General features: G+C 39.0%; 1 protein-coding gene and 1 long non-coding RNA gene across 3 annotated transcripts in view; one reads left to right on the plus strand and one right to left on the minus strand.

Moving 5' to 3' along the window:
- The window catches only part of Arhgap15 (Rho GTPase activating protein 15), a 606,350-nt gene that overhangs the window by 99,412 nt on the left and 481,219 nt on the right, over nucleotides 1-25,719 (plus strand). The gene's annotated exons all lie outside the window — the stretch shown is intronic.
- Nucleotides 1,201-15,411, minus strand: LOC118582350. The gene is made up of 3 exons (XR_004944759.1): nucleotides 15,365-15,411; nucleotides 4,145-4,327; nucleotides 1,201-1,485 (listed from the first exon to the last, which is right to left on the minus strand). It is a non-coding gene; the product is annotated as an uncharacterized LOC118582350 (long non-coding RNA).

Below are 25,719 nucleotides of genomic sequence, written 5' to 3' on the forward strand. Positions count from 1 at the left end.
TATTATAAGACGTAAATCGTATTAAACCATGTATGTGCATCTTTAATACATGGATTTAAGTTGGTATCTTGTGTTCTATAAAGTGCCTCACACATTAATAAATAATAATAAACTGTTTATAAATGGCACCTTAATATAGGGTGTTACCAATGAAAAAACACTCTAAGTTAACGAAGTGATTTTTTATCTTAGCCTAACTATGACATTCACGAAATCCAGCTAACCTTTCTGAATACTCCTTATGATGACATCTAATCAGCCTAATGCAATTTCTGTATCTTGTGGTTATTGCAAAGTAAGATTTGCAGAATTGCTTCAGTGTACCTGAGGGAAGGCACCACAGGCCGCAGAGATGTGGCAGTGACAGCAAGAGCTATTGGGAGTTACTTCATGGTGAAACCTGGACCTCAAAACCTGCCCAAACACAACAGCTACCATGCAGTGCAAAAAAGGGTGGGCAGATGGTCTGTCAGGCCCTGATTAGGAAGGACTCTAGGCCACAAGCAACTACCCTGCTGTAGCCCATTGGTCTGATAGGTAGTAAGCAAAGTGGTGGCCTGGCAGGGGGGAACCATAATGAACTAATTTATATTTGGCAGGTGATAAAATAATGGCAAGTTCTTTGCTCTACAGCCACTGGTCATGTTTGCTATATAATCCTCTTTAAATAGGAAATAGGAACTCTGGCTAAAAGATGTCTTTTAAAGAAGAAAAAATTAGTAAGAACAAAGAACCACATCTGGCTTGCTCTTCATCATTTCAATCACCTTTGTCTGCAAATGGCTTACTGATTTTGGAGACTCAGTAAAGTCCAATCTACAAACTAATAATGAATAAATTAAAAATATCTTAGTCCTTTGCATTTTAAATTGCTTCAAAAATTCATCTTAGGATTTTGTTTTGTTTTTCTTTTTGGCTACAGTAAGGATGGGGTAGTATTTGAAGGGACATAAAATACCACCTAAGGCTGGGCACAAAAGAACCTCCACCCCCTCACAGGGCCTTGGTTTTTTTCTTTGAATGAGTTCTGTGGTAAAAGTAGGAAGGTGGAAGGTGCCAGCCTGCCTGGGCCTGATGCTAAGAAGATGATCCTTGTCCTGCTGAGGGAGAAGAATCCCATTGGAGCTGAGTCAGATGGAGATAATGGAATGGATTAATTCCATATTAAAGCATTTATTTCATTATTTTTAATCTCCTCATACCAAGAGATACAATTCTCTCAGCTGTTTAATTGTATAAAGGGGAAAGAAAACTCTCTTATCCATTGCAGGCAAACCTTGCAGGTTAGCTCACTATTGTATGCCTCCAATTCAACCTTCAGAATTGTTACAAAGTGACTATGGATTTGACTTGGTGGAGGAACTCATTGACTTTCTGTTTTGTTTGGGTTTTTGGCAGTCCTTATTTATCACTTCTGGCCCCATTTTCAGTGTTTTCGGTTTCTCCCGGGCCATTGTCTTCAAAGCAAATTCTGGGTAGGAATTTCTGTGGGAAAGGGAAAAAGAATTACAGATCTCTGTTTGTACCGCATGAATTGTCTTGCTAGTCAACTTGGATTCATTTCTAACTGAGTATTAAAGGCCTAGTGGGATAGCTGCCTTTATCAACTCCAGCCTTAGAGAAACGATACAATGATTGCCAGGCCTTGATTAACGTTGCTGTGATTTTACTCGGGAAGAGAGTTATGCTCAAATTTCTAAATTTCCCTTACACCCTTTAGCAGAGCCCAGTATTCTTTCTGCCCCCAAGGAGAAGCCTTTCCTCCACTAGGCCTGGAGAAGCTGCCATAAGTGCAGACTGTGGTCTAAAGAGTAAACTGCATCATAAGCTTTCTGAGCCATCTTTGAATATTATGAGTGAGGAGACAAAGTTTGGGGTAGCTCAGAGCACGCTAAAGTCAGACCCAGAGGACCAGTTATTCTTGCCACTAAGTAGCTGACAAAGTTACTCAACTTATTTGAGTTGGGAATCCTCACCAAAGGACATGGTAGTTTTGTCAACAAAACTGGTAAAGAATGAAAGTCATGAAGTAGAACCAAAGAGTCACAACAGCTATAATTATTAATTACCTGCTCTCATATTTGCCAATCGCATATTTAAATATTTGAGGCTGAAGAGATGGCTCTGTGGTTAAGAGTCTTTACTGCTCTCTCACAGGACTCAGGTTCAGTTCCCGAAACTATAAGGCAACTCACAACCATCTGTAATTCTAATTCCAGAGAGTCTAATGCCCCCGTTCTTCACTGTGACACTGGTCACACATATGATGCACATAAATGCAGGCAAAAGACTCATATATGTAAATTAAAAATAAATTTATTTTAAAAATAATTTATTATGTAAACACTTTATATCATACATAATGTCGACAATAATGTCAAGACATTATTGATATTAATTTTATATGAGTTGTTTCACACATTTGTAGAATAGAGTACACACACACACACACATACATATATATATATATATATATATATATATAGAGAGAGAGAGAGAGAGAGAGAGAGAGAGAGAGAGAGAGAGAGGCGGGTTCTCACTGTGTGATGCTGGAGTACCTGGACCATCTTGCTACGTAGACCAGGCTATCTTGAACTTGCAGAGACCCATCTGCCTGTGCCTCCCCAGTGCTGATTGTACCACCATGCCTGTCTGGCAAAATTGTACAAATTTAAGAAGATACTGTTACACAAGGCTTTCATAAAGAGAAAATTATCTGTGTCCAAAGGCAGCAAGAGATACCTATTCAAAGGAAGCAGCTGTTCATCTGGGACTCACTTAGACCTTCCTAAATATCCAAGAGTGTTTCCAGACCCATTGTTCTTCTGTGGAGTCTCACTACTGCTGTTTGATGTAGCATCTCACATAATGCTTTGGCTGATCGCACAGTCCACATTTGACAAATCTTCTCACTGAGGTGTTTTCAATGTCTGTCTTTCCCTGACTTAGGGCTGTTAGAACAGTGTACCACTGGTGGCACATCTCAAACAACAAACACTAAATTCTCATGATTTTTGGAGTCTGCAAACTCCAAGATACAGGCACTGGTAGATCTAGTGTTCAGTGAGAATGCCCTTTCCATGTGGTTCTATCTCCCACAAATAGCAAGAAGAACATTAAGTCTTTGCCCTTCATAGCAGATCCTACCCCCAAACCCACCTTCCAACAGCATGGCAAGGGTTTAGGATTCAGCGTATCAACATGTTTATTCCACAACAATATCATAGTGACACTTTTATCCTGAAACATGCACAGGATCACATGGTTTGGGGTCCTCAGTCCTCCCTTTAAAGGAAGTGGAGGACTTTTATCCCTTTAGTGTTTGAATCAGAAGATCAAACAGTAACTGATCGTCTAGTGTCAGCATTTCCTAACAGGACACTATAAAATGTCACCATCTAAACACCTAGGAGGGAATCAGTGCAGAACTAAAGTAGGCCTCTACAGAGAAAGAAACGGGTTCACTATCCACCTGCATCCGGTTCCTGCTTCCTCAACTCACCTCTGACCAGAGCGTGGTCAGTGCTGGATGCTGTGCTTTCTATGGTCCTGAATAGAGTCTACAAGTTTTCCATTTGTCAGATGTAGCCCACTTTATATTCTCTCATTTTTATTCCAAGACTCAGCCAAAGTATGTTAAAGTGTCTTACTGTGTTCTCCAAATGTCGTTACAGTCTTCTCTCTTTCTTTTTTCTTTTTTTTCCTGTATTTTTGTCTCTTTGAGCTGAGTTGGGAGTACTTTTTCTCTGTGTGTCTTTCAGTTCTTTATTTAAGTCTCTTCATGTGATAAACATTTTTTCTCTAATTTCAAACAGTATAATTTTCACTTCTAGGAGTTCGTTTCTTTTAACTTATTCTATCAGCTGGCATTGCTACTTGTTTCCCACAGGTATTTTTCAGATTTAACTTTGGTCAAAGCAGGAGGAATAGTTGTTTTATGACCGGTCTTGTGATTGTAACATCAGTGGTCCAGGGCCTCACTGTGTTCATGTGTTTTGGCTGCCTGTCACTCATGCTTCTCAGGTTCTTGATTGTCATTGCTCATCTTTGGCTGTGCACTAATCATTGAGATTAAAATTTGACCATGGTGGGGAGGGGAGGGAGAAGAGGGAGCTATGGTTTGGAATAAATGTGTCCTACTTACCAGAGTGTTTATGTTTTCCAAAGGGGTGTGAGACAGTGACTCCTTGTCTCAGATGGTGGGATTAGAGTCTCTTCGAAATGTATCTTTGAAATGGCAGAAGCACAGAAACACTCACTTCTCGGAGACAAGGGACTTCTTTGCTCCTTTAACATTTTAGCCCACCCAACACCTCCTTCCAGTGTCCTTTTGGAATCAGAGAAATAAAACAGTTTCAACATCAATATTTGTTTATCTTTCCACAAGATCTTGGGCAGGACCTAGTTCTATTACATTGTGAGGTGGAACAAAGCTCCAATGTGTACTATAAATAAACGACCTCAGAAGAATATGAAGTTATGTTGCTTTGAGACTCAGTTTTCCTGTCTATTTTAGAGCCCCACCTCATACATACAAATAAAAACTTCAGCATGGCTTTCTCCTCTGTCATTTCAGACTTCCAATTCTGAACTAATCTTTAAAAGATATGTTTTTTACCCAAAATTTTTCATTGTTTTCAGTGAGAAAGTTGATCCAAATAACATCTCTACTCATTATAATCTACTTCACTTTAATGTGAGTATGCATTTAGTTAATCAGGTTTGTGCTATTTATATCAGCCTTGGTGGGAAAAGACTTCATCGGAATATGTATTGAAATCCCACAATGAACAGCTTGCTCGTTAAGGCTGCATATAAGACATAGATATATAACCAAGATAGAGACTTTGCCTTAACAGATCTCTGCCAATAACGATGAGATGAAATAGGAAACAGAATAGATGTTTGTTTTTGTTTTTCTTCCTTTCTTTTTTTTTCTTCAGGATTTAAAGGAGGGAGTGCTCACATCTGTGAAGGATTTGAATTGGGCCTTAAGAGAAGGTTGTCACTTCTGCATGTGGAGATTTGCAAGCGAAAACACTGGGCAATGAAAAACACGAACAGTAACTAAAATGGATGGAATATGAGCACTAAAATATAAATGATTTCTTTGGTCCAGTTGAAATACAGGATAAAATAAGCCTTAAGGAGGGGTGTGAGTTGATGAATGCACTACCAGGGCAGGGCTCTACAATGTGATACTGATATATAATCCAGGCATCTACATTGCAGAATAATTTAAATGGATTTACTGAGAATGAGTATGACATATGTGGTGTTTCTGGAAGGAGCTGAACTTACAGAGGGACCCAAACAAGTGAGAAACTGATTCTCTTGGGATCATTTGTTACCCTCAATACAGGATCAGAATCTTTGCTTCCAAGCAGATGCACACACAATCATTGTCACATCTCCTGCTGTCAGTTGGGTTTTCCCCCAAGACCTTGATTCAAACAAACTCTATTTTTTGGATGCAGCTATACATTTTTTTTGTGCCTGGACAATTTCAGTTGACTCTTGTATCCCATTTCGAAGTTAACACCTAGGCACTTGCTGTGTTTTATGACTTTAGAGTTTCTGTTTGATGTATGGGAAGATACCCAATAGCATCGATGGGACACTACAGATGCACATGCTTGATTAATCATAGCCTGTGGCTGGATGGCCTTGTGAAGAGGATTTTTCACAATGTGTTTATTCTTTCACAGTTTCCACATACCTATAATGTACTTTGATCATGATCCCACCATCATGCTCTCACCCCCTTCTCTCTCCCATTGATTCCATTATAGAATATCATAACCCCAACAAGGCCTTCTTACACTTTTGTGTCGTTTCTCTTATGTGACCAACTATGCTTAATTGTGGTTGCCTGCATGAGTATGGGTGGGGGTTACTTACTTGAATAAGGGCAATGCACCAGTGGCTACAGTACTAAGAATTTGACCCCTTCTCTTAGTAACCATTAAATGTCTAGATCTCTTAGGAAGAGGTAGAGTCATATGAGCCTCTCCTCAGGTGAGGATTTCTGAAAAGGACTCCTGGTTTCTCCAGAAATAAGACCAACACCAACAACTGACAAATGTCAGAACAACTTTTTTAAATGTAGAGACCTCGGCTCACTTATTTATTCTATGAATAATCAATAAGTCCTACCAGGCATCACATGATCATTTTAATCAAAGAGAAATTCAAATGAATAATATATGACCCTTGCTCTCACGGTGTTGTGATATGGTAGAGCTGACAGAACCATAAATAAGCTTATTATAATAAACTATGACTGTGATATAACTGTAAGAAAGCCAGCAACAGAACAGGGCTTCCCAGGTATACAGGAATGTAAAATAGGCATACAAATCAAACATTTACTGATAATAAATCAGATAAATTTATTTTATCACAATTTTTCGGTATGCATATAATTTTACTGTTTATTAAAATGGAAGCAAATTTACATAATAAGATGTATGTGCTTATTTTTTTCAACATAAAGAACTAAATCTTGGCTGAGCATTTGATACTATAGGACCTAGAGCATTTTGTCAGAGTTGATTGATGCTTTGATTCTGTAATCATCAATTCTGAGAATGCTAGTTTGTATAAATAGGTAGTTCAAAATAGCAGGAGTACTATTTAGAGACATTTTAGAAATAGGTGGAAATTTTGCTCCACTCTTATGGCCAAAATTTGGTAATTTTTTTAAATGGAATTCTAATAAGCAAATCAAATGTTGAATTTTATGAAAATCAAACACTGAGCAAAAAAGGCAGTTCAAGGGTAAGTTAATTTTACACTGACAATCTGAGGAACGATGACAGGAAAGTACGGATAGTCTGTTTTCATAAATACCCCCACTGTACTTCTGTGAGGACAGAACCTTCAGTATGGACAGTGAGGACACTACCACCCATCACCACACAGTCTCAAATGTGAGCTGAGGTCTCTCAGGCAGCTTTGGCTGGCTCTGAGGATACAAGCAAATGTGCAATGCGAAGTGTTCATGCATGCTCCAAGTTCAGAAGCAAGGTTAAAGTGCAGTCCTGTGACACAGCACAGGCAAGCATTGCCAGACACGTCTTTGCAACTTTATTTTGAAACACCTTTGTCTCCTTGCATATCCAGAAGCAAAGTAGCCCATTTTCATGACCCCCCTGCCTTAGGGTTTCCATTGCTGTGAAGATACCATGACCATGGCAACTCCTACAAAGGCAAACATTTAACTGAGGTGGCAACTTAACAGTTTCAGAGGTTCAGTCAATTATCATCATAGTGGGGAGCATGGTAGCATGAAGGGAGACAGAGACATATGCTGGCTACGTCTTAATCAGAAGGCAATAGGAAAGACCCTGACACTGAGTGAATCTTAAGCATAGGAAACCTCAAAGTCCACCCCTACAGTAACACACTTCCTCCAAGGCCATACCTACTCCAACAGCACCACACCTCCTAATAGTGTCACTTCCTATGAGCATATGAGAGCCAGTTACATTCAAACTACCACACTCCACAATCAGTTACCTGGCTATTTAAGAAGCCCGGCTCTAAAAACCATAGGTTTGTGTGGATTTTTGCATAGCAATTGGCCCCATAGGCTTATATTTTTTAATGTTTTGTCATTAGGATGTGTTGCTGCTTGAGAAGGATTAGGAGGTGTGGTTTTGCTGGAGGAAGTGTGTCACTTGGAGGGGGGGGGCTAAGGGAGGGTGGGGGTGAGGGCGGGAGGGGGGAGGATGGGGGAACCCATGGCTGATGTGTAAAATTAAAACACAAATATAACAAATTTTTTAAAAAAGGAAAAAAAAAAAAAAGAAACCCAAAACAAAGGCTTTCTGTTGCCTTCTCTTCCTGCTGCTCTTGGGTTTGTATGTAGAACTCTCAGCTTCCCCAGTACCACCTGAGCCTGCCTACTCCCATTCTCCCTGGCATGATGACAGCGGACTACACCTCTGAAGCTGAAAGCAAGCCCCAATTAAACAGTTTCCTTCATAAGAGTTGCCAAGGTCATTGTGTCTCCTCACAGCCATTGGACACTGACTAAGACAGTTTGGGACACATAGTCCTTTCTCAGAGATGACTGCCTTGCAAGTGATGCTCATTCTACATATCCCCTCATTTGGTCAGTCTACAAGCAATACTCTGCAAGTTCCACTTTGTACCATTGTGTCAAATGTTCTGAAAAGTACAAAACGGAAGCAGCCATGTTGGGTACACAGGACAACAGTCTAATTGCCCAGAAGCCAGAGGCAAGAGGGTCACAAATTGAAACCTTGCCTGGGGTGCAAAGCTTGCTCAACTTAGCATGACTCTGTCTAAAAAGGTTTTTTTTGATGGTTTGTTTTTGTTTTTGTTCTGCTGGCAATGTAGTTCAGTGGTGCAGAATGTGATTTCTATGCTCAAGGTCCTAAATTCTGTCCCTATTACTAAAAGGAAAGAAATGGTAGGAGAGTAGAAGGAAGAGGAGGAGGAGGAGGAAGAGAAGGAGGAGGAGGAGGAGGAGAAGGAGGAGGAGGAGGAGGAGGAGGAGGAAAGAAAGAATCAACTCATGATCTTCCTGCCTCTGCTTCTTCAGCATATCTTATCAGCAGACACCACAAGAAAAATGACATGATTCTACACATAAAAGACCCTAAACACTCCCAAAAACTTTCATAGCTGATAAAAATATTCAGGAAAGTAGTAGATTAAAAAGTTAACACACAAAAGTCAGTAATCTTCCTATATACTCAGGACAAGTATTACCAAAAAAGAAATCAGAGAAACAATTCCATCCACAATGGCCTAAAACATACATATCTTGAAATAAATCTAACCAAGGAAGTGAAAGACTTGTATCAGAAAGACACCAGAAGATGGAAGACTTTTCATGCTCATGGATTTGTATTGTGAAAATGGTCATCCTACCAAAAGCAATGTATAGAATCACAATATTCATAAAAATTCCAATGATATTCTTTACATAAATTGAAAAGGATCCTAAATTTCACATGGAAACATGCACAGAACAATAAAACAAAACACCCCCCCCCCAAAAAAAAATCTCCAGAATAACCAACAAATCCTAAACAATAAAAGCACTATGGAGGTACAACCACCTGATTTTATACTGCTTTATACCAAAGTGATACAGTAAGAAAAATAGCATGATACTTGACATAAAAACAGAAATATTGAACAATGGAACAGAACTGAGGACCCACATCTAGCTCCACACTCCTACAGCCCTCCCCGACCCTCTTTTCAAATAGGCAAGAAAATACACACTGGAGAACAGTAGCATTTTCAACAAAAGGTGCTGATCAAACTGGAAAGCTGGGTATGGGAGAATGAAACCAGATCCTTAACTCTCAACATACACAAGATCCCAGCTGCATCAAGGATCTCAGTGTAAAGCCTGACACTCTCAATCAACAAAGGAGGAATTAGGAATACAGTGGAACTTATAACACAGGAACGGACAATATCCAGGAAGCCTAGGCATTAACACCAACAATTGACAAATGGGACCCATGGAAGTAAAATGCTTTTTCCTACAGCAAAATACACCATCATTCAAGTGAAGAGACAGCCTACAGAGTGGGCAACAATCTTTCCCAGCCATACATCTGACACAGGATTAATATCCAGAATATACAAAGAACTAAAAAGAAAAAAAAACTAAACATAAAAAAAAGGTCCAGATAAATTGGGGCAAGGAATTCAACAGAGACTTTTCAAACGGTGAAACATTAATGGCTGAGAAACACTTTTAGCATGTTCAATGTCTTTGGCCATAAGAGAAATGCAAATTAAAACTACTTTGAGAGTTCATCTTAGCATAATCAGAATGGTTCAGATCAAAAAGCATACAAACAAGCCAACAACAACAACAGCAAAAGAACAAATGCTGGCATGGATGTGAGGATGAAGGGATGTATTCATAGTTGTTGGGAGTACAATCCAGTGCATCCACTATAGAAATTGCTGTGGAGATTCCTCAAAAAGCTGAAAATAGATATATCACATGATTAAGCTATACCAGTGTCTTAGATAGGTTTTTTCTTGCTGAAAGAGATACCATGACCATGGCGACTCTCATAAAGAAAACATGTAATTAGGGTGGCTCACTTACAGTTTTAGGGGTTGAATCAATTATCAACATGAAGCGGGGCATGGTAGCATGCAGGCAGACATGGTATTGGTGCCAGGAATGCTACATCTTGCAAACAATAGGAAGTTGACTGACTGACACACTGAGGGAAGCTTGAGCAAAAGAGATCTCAAAGCTCACCCCCACAGTGACACACTTCCTCCAACAAGGCCAAACCTCCTAACAGTGCTACTCTCTCTGGTGGCCATTTTCTTTCAAACCACCAGAACCAGTTCTTGGGCATATACACAAAAGGGTTCTACATCTTACTACAGAGATAACTGTTTTTCTAGGTTTTTTTGTTGCTTCAATGCCAGGAAATAGAAACAGCCAAGATGTCTACCAACTGATGAGTTTATAATGAAAATGTGGTACATTTACACAATACACTAATTCATATTCACCTATTGAGAAAGAGTAATCATTCTGAGTGTGGTGATCTAGACCCTAAAAAGCAAGCAGTATATTTTTTCTCTCATATATGGATGTGATAATTGATCTTTAGAAATGTGTATTTCATTTTGACCACCCATAAATATTAGGAGACTAGTAAGGGATCATAGTGGATGGGGAAATATTTCAAGGGAAGAGAGAGAGAATGATATAAAGCAGGCAAGAATGATAATTAAACTAGAAGGATTAAATAGGGTGGAGAGTGGGAGGGAATATGGAGATGAGTAACTGATACTAAAGGCCAATTAAAAATGTCATATGGACACTTCCTGTTGTAGAAGCTTTCTAAAATATATATATGTATACACATGTAAAGTAGTTTAATTGGGGCTTCTTTATAAAGGGGGTCGGGGCATGACTGCAACTACATACTACATGCTAGCAAATAAAATCCTCAGTATTAGAAATGGGTTATCTCTTTTAGAGTTGATGGCCAGTTGGGGTCTCATAAAAAACAAACATTACTGGCTATTGCCATTGCTTTTGGTTACCCTCCAGAAGTTGACAATAAGGCCCTATTGTTGAAGCCACCTCATTCATGATTCATAACACATGGAGAAATCAAGTTGGCACTGACCCAGGAGCTTCATCCCTGCTATCTAGTTTGATAGTGCTGGAAAGTACAATACACTGTACAGGAGGATAAAATTAATCATCAGTCTTACCCAGCTGTGAATCCAGTGAGTGAGCTAAAAAAATAATCAAACACTTTCTAATTGGATTTAAGGTCAGCTTCACAAGATTAAACCCATACCTGCTGTAGTTACTGGAGCCAAGGATTTGAAGTTAGATATGTCATAGGCCTTGGGTAGAATATACTACCATTATTCTACTAATAGGACATAGTATGTAATTGACTTTTAATGACTTATCACTGTATCCATTGATTCGTGCACTTGTCAACCCTCATCAGAGAAGCTGCTTCTTGTAGTAGTTGACAACATAGAGATCCAGAAGTGGTCAACATACAGGTAATAAGAAACTATGGTATACTCAGCCCCAAATGGAACAACCGATTTCCCCAAGGCTCAGAGACCGTTGTGAAAGAGGGGGTATGAAAGATTGTGAGGGCCAGAGATAAGTAGATGGAAAGAAAACAGTGTTTTCTGGACACACCAGGTTAGTTGCACATAGGACCTTACCGTGATTATGACACCATCACAAGACCTGAGTAAGCTCTAGCCAGACAAGAATGTCTTGCCTCTAGCTTGGGAGCTATTGTCAACTGATAGTTGCTGGGAGATGCACTAGTTTTCATTGAGGGTGTGATCCCTGTTAGGTCCATGATCCAAAGCAGGTCCCACACCCAAGAGTATTTAGGCAGCACAAATTGGATTGGGTAGAGGAGAGAGAGAGAGAGAGAGAGAGAGAGAGAGAGAGAGAGAGAGAGAGAGAGAGAGAACATGAAGTTGAAATGCATTAGGAAGGTGAGGTGCTTCTGGAAGGAGATGGGGAAGCTGATGAATATAATTAAAATACATTGTATGACATTCTCAAAGAATTAATTAAAATGTTATTTTTAAAAGGAAGAAAGATAGACATTGGAACCTTTCCCTTGAATCTAAAACCAAATTGAAAGAAAATATGTCCATAAATTGATTCACACTGTAAAGCTGGACATTAAGAATGGCCCTGGGCTGGTTTTATGGTAACTTGAGGGAAAGAGATTGCTTCCAGCTAGTGAGGATTCTAAATATATTCAGAGGAAGTGACTCATTGAGCTTGCTTTTAAAAGATAAATGGGATTTTGATGCAGGCACTGTAGGGGAAAATATTTTGTGTTGCTATAAGAAATGGTAAACTATGGCAATTTAATTCCTTAATTGAATTATTTCACAAAGCTATTGATCTCTTTTCTTCTCTCTTGCTCCATGCACTGTTTAGGCTGATTTAGCCATTTTGACCAAGCCTCGAAGGCAGAGTAAGCGTGCTGCACTCCAGGTTGTGTGCTGCTTCTACAAAACACCTGGGAACCATTCCTGTCAAGGACTGCATCATACAAGCTTCAGCTGGTTTCTGAAATTGGAAGCCACTGCCCTGACTAAAAAGTCAGTGTGGAAGTGAGCTACACTTCTTTAAAAAGTTTATGTCTAATTAAAGAAGCATTTGAGGTCACTTAATAAACCATTAACTTTTTTCCAACTACCCATTCAGCTGTATTCTTGAAAACAACAACAGCAATAGAAGAGAAGTGTAAAAGGCCCCATTTAAATTGTTTGCTTTCTTTAATATTGTTTACTTTCAATGTGAAATATGTGTTAAGCATTAATTAGATAAGCACCAGATCTAAGGCTGATTCACTGATTTATGACCCGAGCTACAAGGACATCACTTTACCTGCTGGCCATGTAGAGCTCTTCATATCCAGTGTTACACATTCTCAGATTAAGACAGCCTCAGTAGCAGTCAGGACATGAATGGTGAAATAGCATTTCTTCTGTATTTTTAATTGTAAAGAAACTTAGAGCTTATATGATCTTATAGACATGTTCTAAAACTATTCAAGCAGTGGAGAACAAAAAGGCTTTTCTCTTACTGAGAGAGAAAATTGCCCACAACTTTAATAAACCATAGGCCATCTCTCACTGACAAGAGTATTTTGATATTCTCTCCTGTGTTTGACCTTTGGCAGTATGGCCAGTGTTACAGACATCCCAGTGAAGAGAGAAAAGGAGGGCAACTTATCTAAGAATTTTGAATGACTGTTACAAGAACATGAACTCATAGGCACATCAGCCAGCAAGAATTGCATACCTAGAAAGCCTAGGACCTCTACATAGAATGCTTTATGGTTGTCTGAATTGAGTAATTTCTGTTGTTCCATATCCACACAGATCAGAGCAGGTGGATCTCTCTTGTCAGTTAGATGAGTTAGTCTATTTTAACTGTCACATACTACTCAGAAAACTTAGTGTCATTTTAGGCACAAACTCAAGAGCCTTGTATGTATTTTTGGTAATATTTCTGCCCTAAAATTTCTGAAGTCAATACAAAACTTCAATATCTGGCTCAGCTATACAACTTTAAGAGTTTACATTTCATATTACAATAGTGTTTCAATCAGAAGTAATAACTGTAAATTTATGCACTGAGTTCTTCTTTGTTTATTGCTTTGCTAGGAATTATCTTCAGGTTCTCACACATGGTAGGTAAGCACTCTACCACTGACCTCCTAGCTCTCAAACTTAACCTTTAATTACTTATTTATGGTTGTAGAGGATGATGTTTGATATATGTATACCAGAGAATAATTATATCATATAATGAACATATCACCTCCCATACTTTATTCATAGTAAAAACATTAAAAACTTATTCTCTGCAATATTCATGTACACAGTAGATTATTAAGTACAGTTCCCATGCTGCACAAGAAGCCCAAAGAATTTACATTTCTCCTTTTAGTTTTTGTTTGTTTGTTTTTGAACAGAAGAACAGGCTTAATCCAATAAAAACAAAGCAAACAGACAACAACTAAAAGTAGCTGTAAAAGAGTGATCACTTGTTCCAGAAAGCAGAAGTCACATTTTGCTCAAAGACTAGGATAACTGTATCTGGAGGAGGAAGGGAAGGAATGTCTAAAAACTTCCTCTTTGGGCTCACTAAAGGCTATTGCTTTTAGGAGTGATTAGGGAGGGGTGAGTAAAAGAATGTTTGGTAATCTCTAAGTTTATTGTGCTTCTAGACTGGGGATCAACAGGGTGGAGCCTTGACTAGTATTCTCTGGGCTTGGGATGGCTAGAATGGGGAATTATTTGCTCCTTTAAAATGCAAATTTCTGTAGTTTCAAAGGGAAGGAAGTGCATGGAACAATGTGGCCCTAGCTCTCTACACTCGAAATTAGGGCTTGTGGTATGGATTAGCAATAAAGCATTTGTCTAGCATGCACCAGGCCCTGAGTTTGAACCCCAACAGTACAAAGTCTTTTTTTTTTCCTTAAAATAAAACTAACATTTTAACCTTCAGTTCTACAATACTGAATGAATCTGCAGGGAAGAACTCCAGAGCCAACAAGGGAAAGGAAAACTCTCATCTTGTACATACCTTCTGTACTAGTGCTTCTTTGTACCTGTGTTAAGGGAAATTTTAGTGAGTGTTGGCAGAGTTGCCTCATATTACTGGGAAAACTCTGGGGTTCTTAGTCTCACTGATAATAGAATTTAAGAACAGATTCAAAAAGAAGCCTGGAGATAATTTTGTTATCTTTTAAAGAAAATCCACAAGGCAAACAAGTTGTAAATTTCTACACCTTTTGGAAAAGGGAAAGAAATAAAAGGAAGAAAGATAGAAAGCCATGCTATTTATTAGGCATGAATGTTGGTTAAATTGGCACTGCTTGTGGCTGGCTGCGCCCCGCAGTGGTCATGCCAACAGAGCAAGAGTACTGGAGTCACGAGCCATAGTTACGATTTTAGAGCTTTATTGGGAGGGAGAGAGAGAGAGAGAGAGAGAGAGAGAGAGAGAGAGAGAGAGAGGAAGAGACAGAGAGAGAGACAAAGAGACAGAGGGACCAAGCAGAGGGAAGAGAGCAGAAAGAGAAAAGGAATGCGCAGAGGGCCCACTGCTTTTTAGGCTGGGACACCATTGTAGGCTGATGACATAATTAAGGACATAGTCATTATAATGAAGGGCTGCCTGTAATGGACAGTGGTGAGAGAGCATCAGAGAAAGACTAAGGAAACCCAGAGTACCCCAGAAAGCATACTTAGATGTTGCTAGCATCTTAAAGAAGAATCTAGGTAAAGAAATGCACATTATCACAGGGATAAGTATTTCTCCTACCTCATTAACATAGTTTATGGTTGATTGTAGATGTAACTGGCTTGTTAAATAAGAAACACAGAACCAATTGCAGAGTTAAAAACCACGAGGTCAGAGCAAGAGCAGAAAACCTTACACTTCACTGCTTCTGCTGTCCTTCCTTTCCGAAAGAGACCTACTTCTGTGCGTCCTGTCTATTTAAAGACTTTCTGTTCTGTTTTCTCATTGATTGTAAACCCAGCCACATGACCTCCTCATCACTGCCTGTTTGTACAGACCTCCAGGTCTTCTATGGTTGGTATTGAGATTAAAGGCGTGTCTGCCATGCTGGCTGTGTCCTTGAACACACTGAGATCTACCTAGCTCTGCCTCCCAAGTGCTGGGATTAAAGGCGTGCACCACTACCGCCCAGCTTCTGCTCTGGCTTGCTCTGACCTCAAGGCAACTTTATTAACATACAAATAAAATCACATTTCAATGCAAATAAAATATCACTATAGTTGACCTTGTTCACATGGTGCTCATGTCCAACTGAATTGACTTTTAAAGGAAGAGATAATGTTATGTTTACACCTGAAGGTAGATTCAGATCTTTACTGTAACATTCCCTAGTCTAAACCAGTAAGTGAAATTATTCAGGAGATAATCTGAAACTGAGGAAAACATAGGACATGTTTTTACCACACGATCTAAAACTCTAATTTTTAATCTGATCACCAGTGGGGATTAGTGTCTCAATTGCAGGCACTAATTTATCTTACTAAAATTCAACCAGCTCCCTTGGGACACCTGGCAACCACCATTCTACTCTGTGAGATATACTTCTTTAAAAAGTTTATGTCTAATTAAAGAAGCATTTGAGGTCACTTAATACACTATTAACTTTTTCAAACTACCCATTCAGCTGTATTCTTGAAAACAACAACAACAATAGAAGAGAAGTGTAAAAGGCCCCATTTAAATTGTTTGCTTTCTTTAATATTGTTTACTTTCAATGGGAAGTATGTGTTAAGCATTAATTAGATAAGCACCAGATCTAAGGCTGATTCACTGTAGTGTGAACTCAACAACAACATGAACTTACGGATGTAAAATATGGGAGTGAGCAAAAAGATGAAAATAGTTTCAATTAAAAGAGTTTTCATGAATTATTGAGTATCTGTGCAAAATGAATACAGAATAATTTTATCATTATAGAGGGAGTATTGAGCCCTCACACAGACTCCTGCTCAATAAGACCTGAAAGAATGGAAAGGCAATAGTAGATCTAACAATCTTAGCCTGGTAAAGGCATCTTAAGTCTCTGCTTAGTATTTTAATCTCACAGTCCTGTTCTTAAGGTCAGGACAGTCATCCCTGCTGGGCTTCATGATGACAACTGCAGAGCATACCATCATGTGGACTTATTATAGATTTAATAACTAGAAAAAGGTTACAGTTGAAAATTTGGAGATGACAGGTAAAAATAGGAATAAAGGAAGAAAAAAGAGGAAAGTCATTTCCATTGTATCATTAACATAAATTTTGTAAGAAAAAAAATCCAATGATCAATATTACTTTAAATGAAGCTGTGTTCTCTGGTTATCATTTTCTTAAGATTTGGCCATTAACCACAATAAATTCTGTATCTTACATAAGTTTTAATAGCTACAAAAATCAATTAAATTGATAAGAAACCTTATAAATGGATAATAGTTTGCTATCCCTCAATATACCTCACCTTAGGCTCTCTCAGAAAACTGTTTTAATTATGAAGCTTGACTTTGTGTTTTATCACTTTGGTCAGCATAATACATATTTCAGAGCTTGTGTTTTTCTAGAATAAAGTGAACATTTTCCTCTACAGTACATTAAAAAAAAAAAAACCACTGTTCAATAAATGTATTTAGACTTTTAAAAAGCCACTTATGAACCAGAAGTTTCAGAGAAGTGGTTATATCATACAGGGTAGATATACCCTTTTATTTTCACCTTTTATTTTCTGTATGGCTTTTGGTTATTTCAACTGCAACATGATGTTAATAGGTGCACCTAACCTCATAGAACTGTATGTGGCAAAACTGATGTAATGTGCCTGACACATAACTAGCACAGTAACTCTTAATTGCATTCATTATTGGTGTCTACTACTAGGAGACAAAAAGCATAGTTGTTAAGATTAGCGGCAGATGAAGGCAGGTAATGACAACAGTGTATAAGACGTTCAGGCTCTTAAAAGCCTTGAAAGGTCTTTCATCATTTTTTCCATTCCATTAGTAAGGAGAAGGAACTGACTACGTTTTGAGCCATAGGGCACTGAATTAAAATGAAGTAACTGTAGACCCTCAAATAAACAGCAGCTGTATAGCATAGAAAACTCTATCTAAGCAACGTCAGTTATTGCAGCTGTGAGTGTATGGGGTTTTTTGTTGTTTGTTTTAATAATGAATTGTTAAGCGTCGTGCTTTATTTGGAAGGTATACATCCAAGACATACAGAAGTGACAAACAGATGAGATGAAACGTAGGAAGTGTTACAGTGGACCCACTGCATGCTGACTAACACTGCCCAGTCCATGAAGTCAGGAAGCTCACTGGACGGATGTGCTGGGCAGAGAGACATCTGGAAGAATGCAGGAAGAAACTCAAGGGACAGAGGACATGAGGGAAGGACTGATAGCTTTCTGTCCTATTTTTTCTGAGTTTCCTGCTTCCCCTTGGTTTAAATTTATCAGCCAGAGCCTTCTGTCCCCATCCTTACTGGGCCCTCAGAAAACCTGTTTCTAATCCCTGTGGAAATGGCAATGTATCTACACTGGAAGTAAAAGAAGGAACTAAGAACCTACTGACACTCTGGCCATGTGGAGGGAAGAACTGAAATTCTAGGAAGGTATTCTGAGATGATGGGCCATATAGCTCAAATAGGATTGATTACCTATGGACAGCCAATGGGGTGAATGGAAGTCTAAAAAACAACTTTGGGAGAATTCCATTAGCTTTATAGGTAATATAAATGTGAAAATCAGCATACAGTACAAGTAATCTTTGGAGAAGCTATTAGAATTATTCTAGAAAGATCTTTTTCAAATATATGATGGTTTTTATTTACAACTTTGTAGATGTAACTGTCTTGTTAAATAAGAAATACAGATCCAATTGCAGAGTTAAAAGCCACGAGGTCAGAGCAAGAGCTGAAAACCTTACCCTTCACTGCTTTTGCTGTCTTTCCTCTCCACAAGAGAGCTATCTCTGTATGTCCTTTCTTTTTATAGACTATCTGTTCTGCTTTCTCATTGGTTGTAAACCCAGCCACTTGACCTCCTCCTCATCACTGCCTGTCTGTACAGACCTCCAGGTCTTCTATGGTTGGTATTGAGATTAAAGGCGTGTGTCGCCATGCTGGCTGTATCCTTGAACACACAGAGATCTGCCTAGCTCTGCCTCCCAAGTGCTGAGATTAAAGGTGTGCACCACCACTGCCCAGCTTCTGCTATGGCTTGCTCTGACCCCAATACAGTGATATTTTATTTGTATTGAAATGTGATTTTATTTGTATGTTAATAAATTTGCCTTGAGGTCAGAGCAAGCCAGAGCCACAAGCTGGGTGGTGGTGGTGGTGGTGGTGGTGGTGGTGGTGGTGGTGGTGCATGCCTTTAATCCCAGCACTTGGGAGGCAGAGCTAGGTAGATCTCGGTGTGTTCAAGGGCACAGCCAGCATGGCAGAATAGTGGGAAGCAGAAGGCTGAGAGGAGACACTGGCAGCCGCTGCCAGGAGAAGCAACATGTAAAGACACTGCTATGCCATAAGCCATGTGGCAAAGTATAGACTAACAGAAATGGATTAATTTAAGATAGAAGAAGTAGATAACAAGAAGTCTGCCATACATACAGTTTGTAAGCAATATAAGTTTCTGTGTGTTTACTTGGTTGGTTCTGAGCCTCTATGGGCCTGGCAGGTGAGAGAGATTTGTCCTGACTGTGGGCCAGGCAGGAAAACACTAACTATACCCCAAGGCAACTTTATTAACATACAAATAAAATCACATTTCAATGCAAATAAAATATCACTATACAACTTTATTGGCAAAAAGGGGAGAAGTTTAAACAGCTTTAATACAGGGCATTGTAGCTGATTCTGTTAGGATGAACAAGTTCATTCTCAGTGTCCACCTAATTGTCCAGATGTATAATACTAAACCTACATATGCAGTTTCCTTTATCAAGTACAGTGCTCACCTTTCACACAGTCTTAAAAAACATATAAATATAAAAGAAAGGAAACTACTCATTAAAAAAATGCATCAAAAGGAAGGTATTTTAAGTATGAATTTGTTGTTCCTGGAAATAACACATGCCCATTGAAAATCAAAAGCTGGAGAAGCAGTTACACTTCCTATGGGAGTGGACAGTTACAACAACAAGCATCTTCTGTAATGACCATTTTCAATTTGTTATCAACTACTCTAAACTTACCATGCGATGTAGAAAAGTCCAAAGAGAAGACATATGGAAAGTATCCCTTTTTTGGAGGACAATATCCCTCCAGAATCATCATGGAGAAATAAACATCCTGTTGATTCTAGGTGGCAAAACAATTTACATAGTCAGTTTCAATTCATGTTGGTCATGTTGAGCTGACCTGATTTTCTTCATTGACTTGTTTGGTGTCATTCTTCTAGATCAAGTGTGTGTTTGAAATTCATCCTAAGTTGGTCAATGATGATGATGAGGAAGCTGATGATAACCATTGCATTCAGGGAACAGGTGGTGATGAGGTTGATGATTCTATGGGTATAAATGACATAGATGTAAGCCTGTACATCCCAAGAGATGTGAAAAGGGCAGGTACACTGTAACCAGTCTTGAAAGATTCAACACATGTGCTTCAGATAAAGATGAGAACAAATTAAGAGAAGCTTCTGGAGGTTGGGCTGAAAATAGTGAAAGAAGTGATTTGAAGGAGGACAACAGAGTGGGTTGGGGGACAAGAAAATGGATCCATCAATGCTGTTCCTGTTGATGAAAATCTGTTCACTGGGGGAGATCTGGATGAGCTAGAAGAAGAATTAAACTCCAGAGAGATTTTGATTAAGAAATAAGTCCAAGCGAGGTCTATTATTTATTTAAAAGGAGAAAACATTCTTTCCACTAAAAAGTAATAAAAACACAAATTTTAGCACTATAACCACTAATGAAGGTTTACTTCTCTGAAAAGCCAGTTTGATTTTTTTCTATAACATACTGAGGAATTTCACTGTAATAGCAATTTCAGTTATTATTAACATCATTTATATTCATATGCAGAAAACCCACATGTTATAATCAGTCTCCTCTTCTGGGTTGACAGAGGCCATACTTTAGATATTAATAAGATCAGGTATCAATTCTGCACTCTTTTCTAAATTGTTTTTCTCAGATGAGAATTGATAAGTGAGTTTTGTCCTCCTCCATGAACGATTTTCCAGAATCAAAACAAGTTATGTGGTTAAACTTAATTCCTCTAAACCTATTTCGTGTTATGTGTTTCAAAATTATAAGGAGAATCTCAGCTGATATTCCAAAACCAGCAATTAATCCAAAATAAAAAATGGTAGCTAATAACCTACTTCAGAAAGTCTGAGCTTTATCTTGTTTAAAAACACATCTAGGACTAAGGCAGAGAGGAGGAGAAGCCCAGTGATTTGTTACATATGTGCCTAATGTCCATCATAGAAAACACTATAAAGCAAAAGACTGTCCACACTGAGACTCTTTCTAATACACAACCGAAAACTATGTGCCCCAAATAGCTCATAAAATAGAAAACTAAACCCAAAGGCTTAATCTAAAACAAAGAAAAACATACTATGTAGAGAATACTGTCAGTGATTCTTGAGAAACCATGAAGATGGACTATGAGAATAATAAAAACATGAAGTGGCTGAGGCACAAGGTCAATTTTTAATGACTTCACATTTCTCCAACTGAGGGGCTTGCATGCTTTCCTGTCCAGAGGCAGTAACTCTTCAATAGAGCTATCAAAATAGTTTTTAAAATAAGTTATTTCTATTTTAAATTTATCCCCACTGAAGGTATGACATCCATATCCCTAGATTTAAATCCACATTTGATCAATTTATAACCATTATAAATCAGTATAATTTTTTTAAAAAAACTTTGTTTTTAAAGAATTCTTTAATTTCAGGCTTCTTGAATAAAATCTTGTTCTCTTCCAAATACATTTTATGACTTTTTCTCAACTGTGTATTCTGATGTTTAAGACTTGAATACTAAGTCTTCATTTTCTGATGCTCTCTAGTGCCCAACATTGTTCTTCCAGCCTGAGTCTTTTCTTAATTGGGGGAAAATAAAGAACAGGTTAGGACAATTGTTCACATGATCCTCCATCTCCTTACCTTAGTGTTCTTGTCATGAAGCATGTATCTTTGATCCTTTAATATTACTCAAATAACCAGTTTTCTGTTATATTTCTAAATTCACCACATTACTAATCTTATAGCTTTGTTTGTTTGTTTTGTCTTTATAACATGAACATATAAGAAAATAGAAGAAGGAACCTAAATTGAGAAATTGTCTCCAACAGACTGGGCTGTGAGCATGTCTGAGGGAGGCCCAGTCCATGGGGAGTGGTAGCTCACTGGGCAGATGGGCCTGGGCTGTATAAGAAAGATACTAGAACAAACTGAGGGAAGCAAACCAGTATTACACAGTGGCCTCTGCCTCAGATCTTGCCTCCAGGTTCCCACCTTGACTTCCCTGGATGACAGACTGTAACTTTGGTCTGAGTTTTATCACAGCAACAGAAAGCAAACTAGAATGTTCTACATGTTTTATTATTTGCTTTGACTGTGCTGTATGATAGTCTTTACTGAGCTCCGCCCTGGTTGTTCTCTCATAAACGATTTTTCTAAGATGAGCTCTTTATTTATAATCATTAAGGCATGGGTCAGGATCTGGATATTTTCTATTATAACTCTCCATCTAGTTCATAAATGATTTAAGTAGTTCAAACGTTGTGAAAACATGTTGCATTTTGAAAACTCCCATTGGTGGAGGTAGCATGGCTGGCATGCAGAGGAAAGGAAAGCAAACAGATCTGAAAAGGGCTGTCAATTAGGAAGTTGAGCCTATAGATAGAACTTATTGAGGGATTTGGCCATTATCTTAAAGACATTAGATTCCACAGATGAAATAATGTGAAGTCTGAAGGGACAGAAAAGCCAAAATGTGGGAAATAAATAGAACAGGTTTTTTTGTTTGTTTGTGTGTTTGTTTTTTGATTGGCTACAAAAGAAAGAGCTAGAAGAATTCAGGTAAAAGGAAACAAAAGAGTTTAAAGGGTTATCAACCCAAGATGGAAAGAACAAAGCTAGTTTGGGAATCAGAGATGTTTGAATCTTTTGGTTATCAGTCAAGCAGGCCACAGGCTGAGTCATCAGTGTCCTGCAGGACACCTGTATTCCTGGAACTTCTTACTTACATACAGGCCGGTCTCACGACAAGGAATAGGGCTATAGGTAGGTAGAAACACATCACAGAGCCAGAGATAGAATTCTGTGGATAGACAAGGAATAAGAAAACTTCAGCTCGGCCTGGCGGTGGTGGTGCATGCCTTTAATCCCAGCACTCGGGAGGCAGAGCCAGGTGGATCAATTTGAGTTTGAGGCAAGCCTGGGCTACCAAGTGAATCCCAGGAAAGGTGCAAAGCTACACAGAGAAATCCTGTCTCGACAAACCGAAAGAGAGAGAGAGAGAGAGAGAGAGAGAGAGAGAGAGTAGTTAGAGTATTCCTGCCTGGCCCACAGTCAGGACAAATCTCTCTTACCCGCCAGTCCCACAGTCACTCAGACCCAACCAAGAAAGCACACAGAAACTTATATTGCTTATAAACTGTATGGCCATGGCAGGCTGCTTGTTATCTACTTCTTCTATCTTAAATTAACCCATTTCTGTTAATCTATACTTTGCCACATGGCGTGTGGCTTACCAGTGTCTTTACATGTTGCTTCTCATGGCAGCGGCTGGCAGTGTCTCCCTCCAGCCTTCTACTTCCCAGAATTCTCTTCTCTCTTGTCCCGCCTATACTTCCTACCTGGCCACTGGCCAATCAGAACTTTATTTACACAGAGCAATATCCACAGCAAGAGAGAGAGAGAGAGAGAGAGAGAGAGAGAGAGAGAGAGAATGAATGTCAGCTCTTACAAGGAACCAATAGAAAACAGGAATTAGGTACACTGCTTTGGAGCAGTGGACTAGGAGGAAGAAGTAATGATGATTCCAGGGAGGCTATGTACTGTGTTGTCAAGAGCAGGCTGCATGCAATTCGATAAAAGCGAATTCACATCTCAGCTTAGGCACTTGCTAAGTGTGTGGCCTGTGTGAGGTACTTGGCCACTTGCTGCTCAAGTTTCTTCACATGTGTGTTGAAGTAACTGAAACCAGCTTCACAAAAATATTGTAAAGAATGCATAAAAACTTAGGGTAAAACTTCAATTTGTTCTTGAGAAGGATGGGAATTAGGGGACCTGTGTGTGAGCGCTACAACCTTTGGGCACTAGGGACAAGCCATATCATAGAGCTGAGTTGGAAAGGATAAACATTTTGTAGGTTACCTGCCTCAAGAAAGAAAAGAAAATGACAACCAGGTACAGGAAAATATTGCTAAGCAGAGTCAGCAGCCCATTGAGAAGGGCAAGCACCATCTGTGATACTGCTCTCCTGAGGAACCCACAAGATTATTTTTCCAGATTTCTAGACTGACAGATAATGAACAGAGGACTGGTGGGAAACAGGGTGTTTGATGGGGTGGTTGAAGTGACTGCTGAATCAGGAATGAGGGCTTACACATGGAAAGACGTGAAACCCAAAAGGTCTTAGAAGACTGAAAGTCTATGCTAAGAGTATTTCAAGAATACCAGAAAGAATGTCAGGAGCAGGAAGGAACTGGGCAGAACTCAAAGTCGATTCTATAGATGAGAAGGAGAGTAAAGTCATGGACTGAAGAAGAGATGGAAAAGTGAGAACATGAGGAGTCTGGGACACAAAGAGAGCATGATCAGGAAAGGTATGTTGGCATGAGGAGCAAAGGGAGGTGATTGGGAGTGACAGAAATTTGGATTGGAATAAGTATGAACCAGATGCCACAGTCATGGGGTTTAGCTCATGATGCTGATGACATTTAGAGACCAGCATTGCTGAATAATGTAAAGAATATGAAAACCTACATTGATCTTTACCCATTGACTATAGATAATCAAGAAGAGTCTTCAAAGTCTCCTAATGAGGAAATTTCTGTCTCTGTCTCTGCCTCTGCTCTCACACTGTGTGTGTGTGTGTGTGTGTGTGTGTGTGTGTGTGTGTGTGTTACTGGGTATTGAACTCAGTGCCTTGTATATGCTAGTGATCCAGTGGTCCATATGTTCAGCCCCAGCTATAAAATTCTTAAAGGAACAGTCAATACTTTCCATAATCCTGGAGTTTCAGGATGGAGCTTAACTCACAAACTGACACTGGAGCTGCACAAGGAATGGTTTAGAATGATGCCATGAAATTCATTCTCAGTTTTCATGAATCCATTAAACTGTTCCCAAATCACAAATGACTGCTTAACTCTTAAAAATTTTAGAATTCTTAATTCATGTAAAACAAAATTTTAAGATACTCAAGACTTCCCTCCAAAGCAGAAAAGTTAGTTGCATGTTGATATTTTTCTTCATTCAGAATTCAGTAAATATTCACTGAACAGCAAGTGCATGCCAGGCATTGTTCCATATATTGGGAAAAACAGTGAAGGAAAAGGCAAACAAGCCCCAAGTTGAGGAAGCTCAGTTCTAAGGGAGAAACACAGATAAAAATAATATGTGTTACTTTCAGGTAGAAGTGAAGTGAAGTGAGAATTAGGGTATGAGGTCTCCAGGGATGCTGGGAGACAGCCACTTTCCATTGGGTTCAAAAACCACTGGTGACAAGGTGCCTTTAGTAGGGAGCTGATGTAAAAGAGCAAGCTCTTTGAAGATCTGGGAGCAGTGTAGGTAGTATACATAAAGATGATAAAGGGATGAAGGATCGCCAGCAAGACCAGTTTAGTAGAGAGGATGAAAACAAGATCAATGCGTATTCTGCAGTCTAATGAGTGAGGAACAGTTTTCTCCAAATTCCGATGTATTTTATCCTAAGTATCACCCCAGTGATAATTCCAATTTCAAGGACTACATACATGGTGGTTAACAACAGACTTTGGGAGTTGTGCATACATCTGTAACTGGAAGCTTTCCTGTGTCCTGCCTGGCCCCACAGCAGCTTATAAAATAATATTTCAGAGGCTTAATATTAATTACAAACTATTTGGTCAATGGCTCAGGCTTACTGTTAGCTAGCTGTTACATCTTAAATTAATCC

This window comes from Onychomys torridus, chromosome 4 (genome assembly GCF_903995425.1).
Source record: "Onychomys torridus chromosome 4, mOncTor1.1, whole genome shotgun sequence".
NCBI lineage: Eukaryota > Metazoa > Chordata > Mammalia > Rodentia > Cricetidae > Onychomys > Onychomys torridus.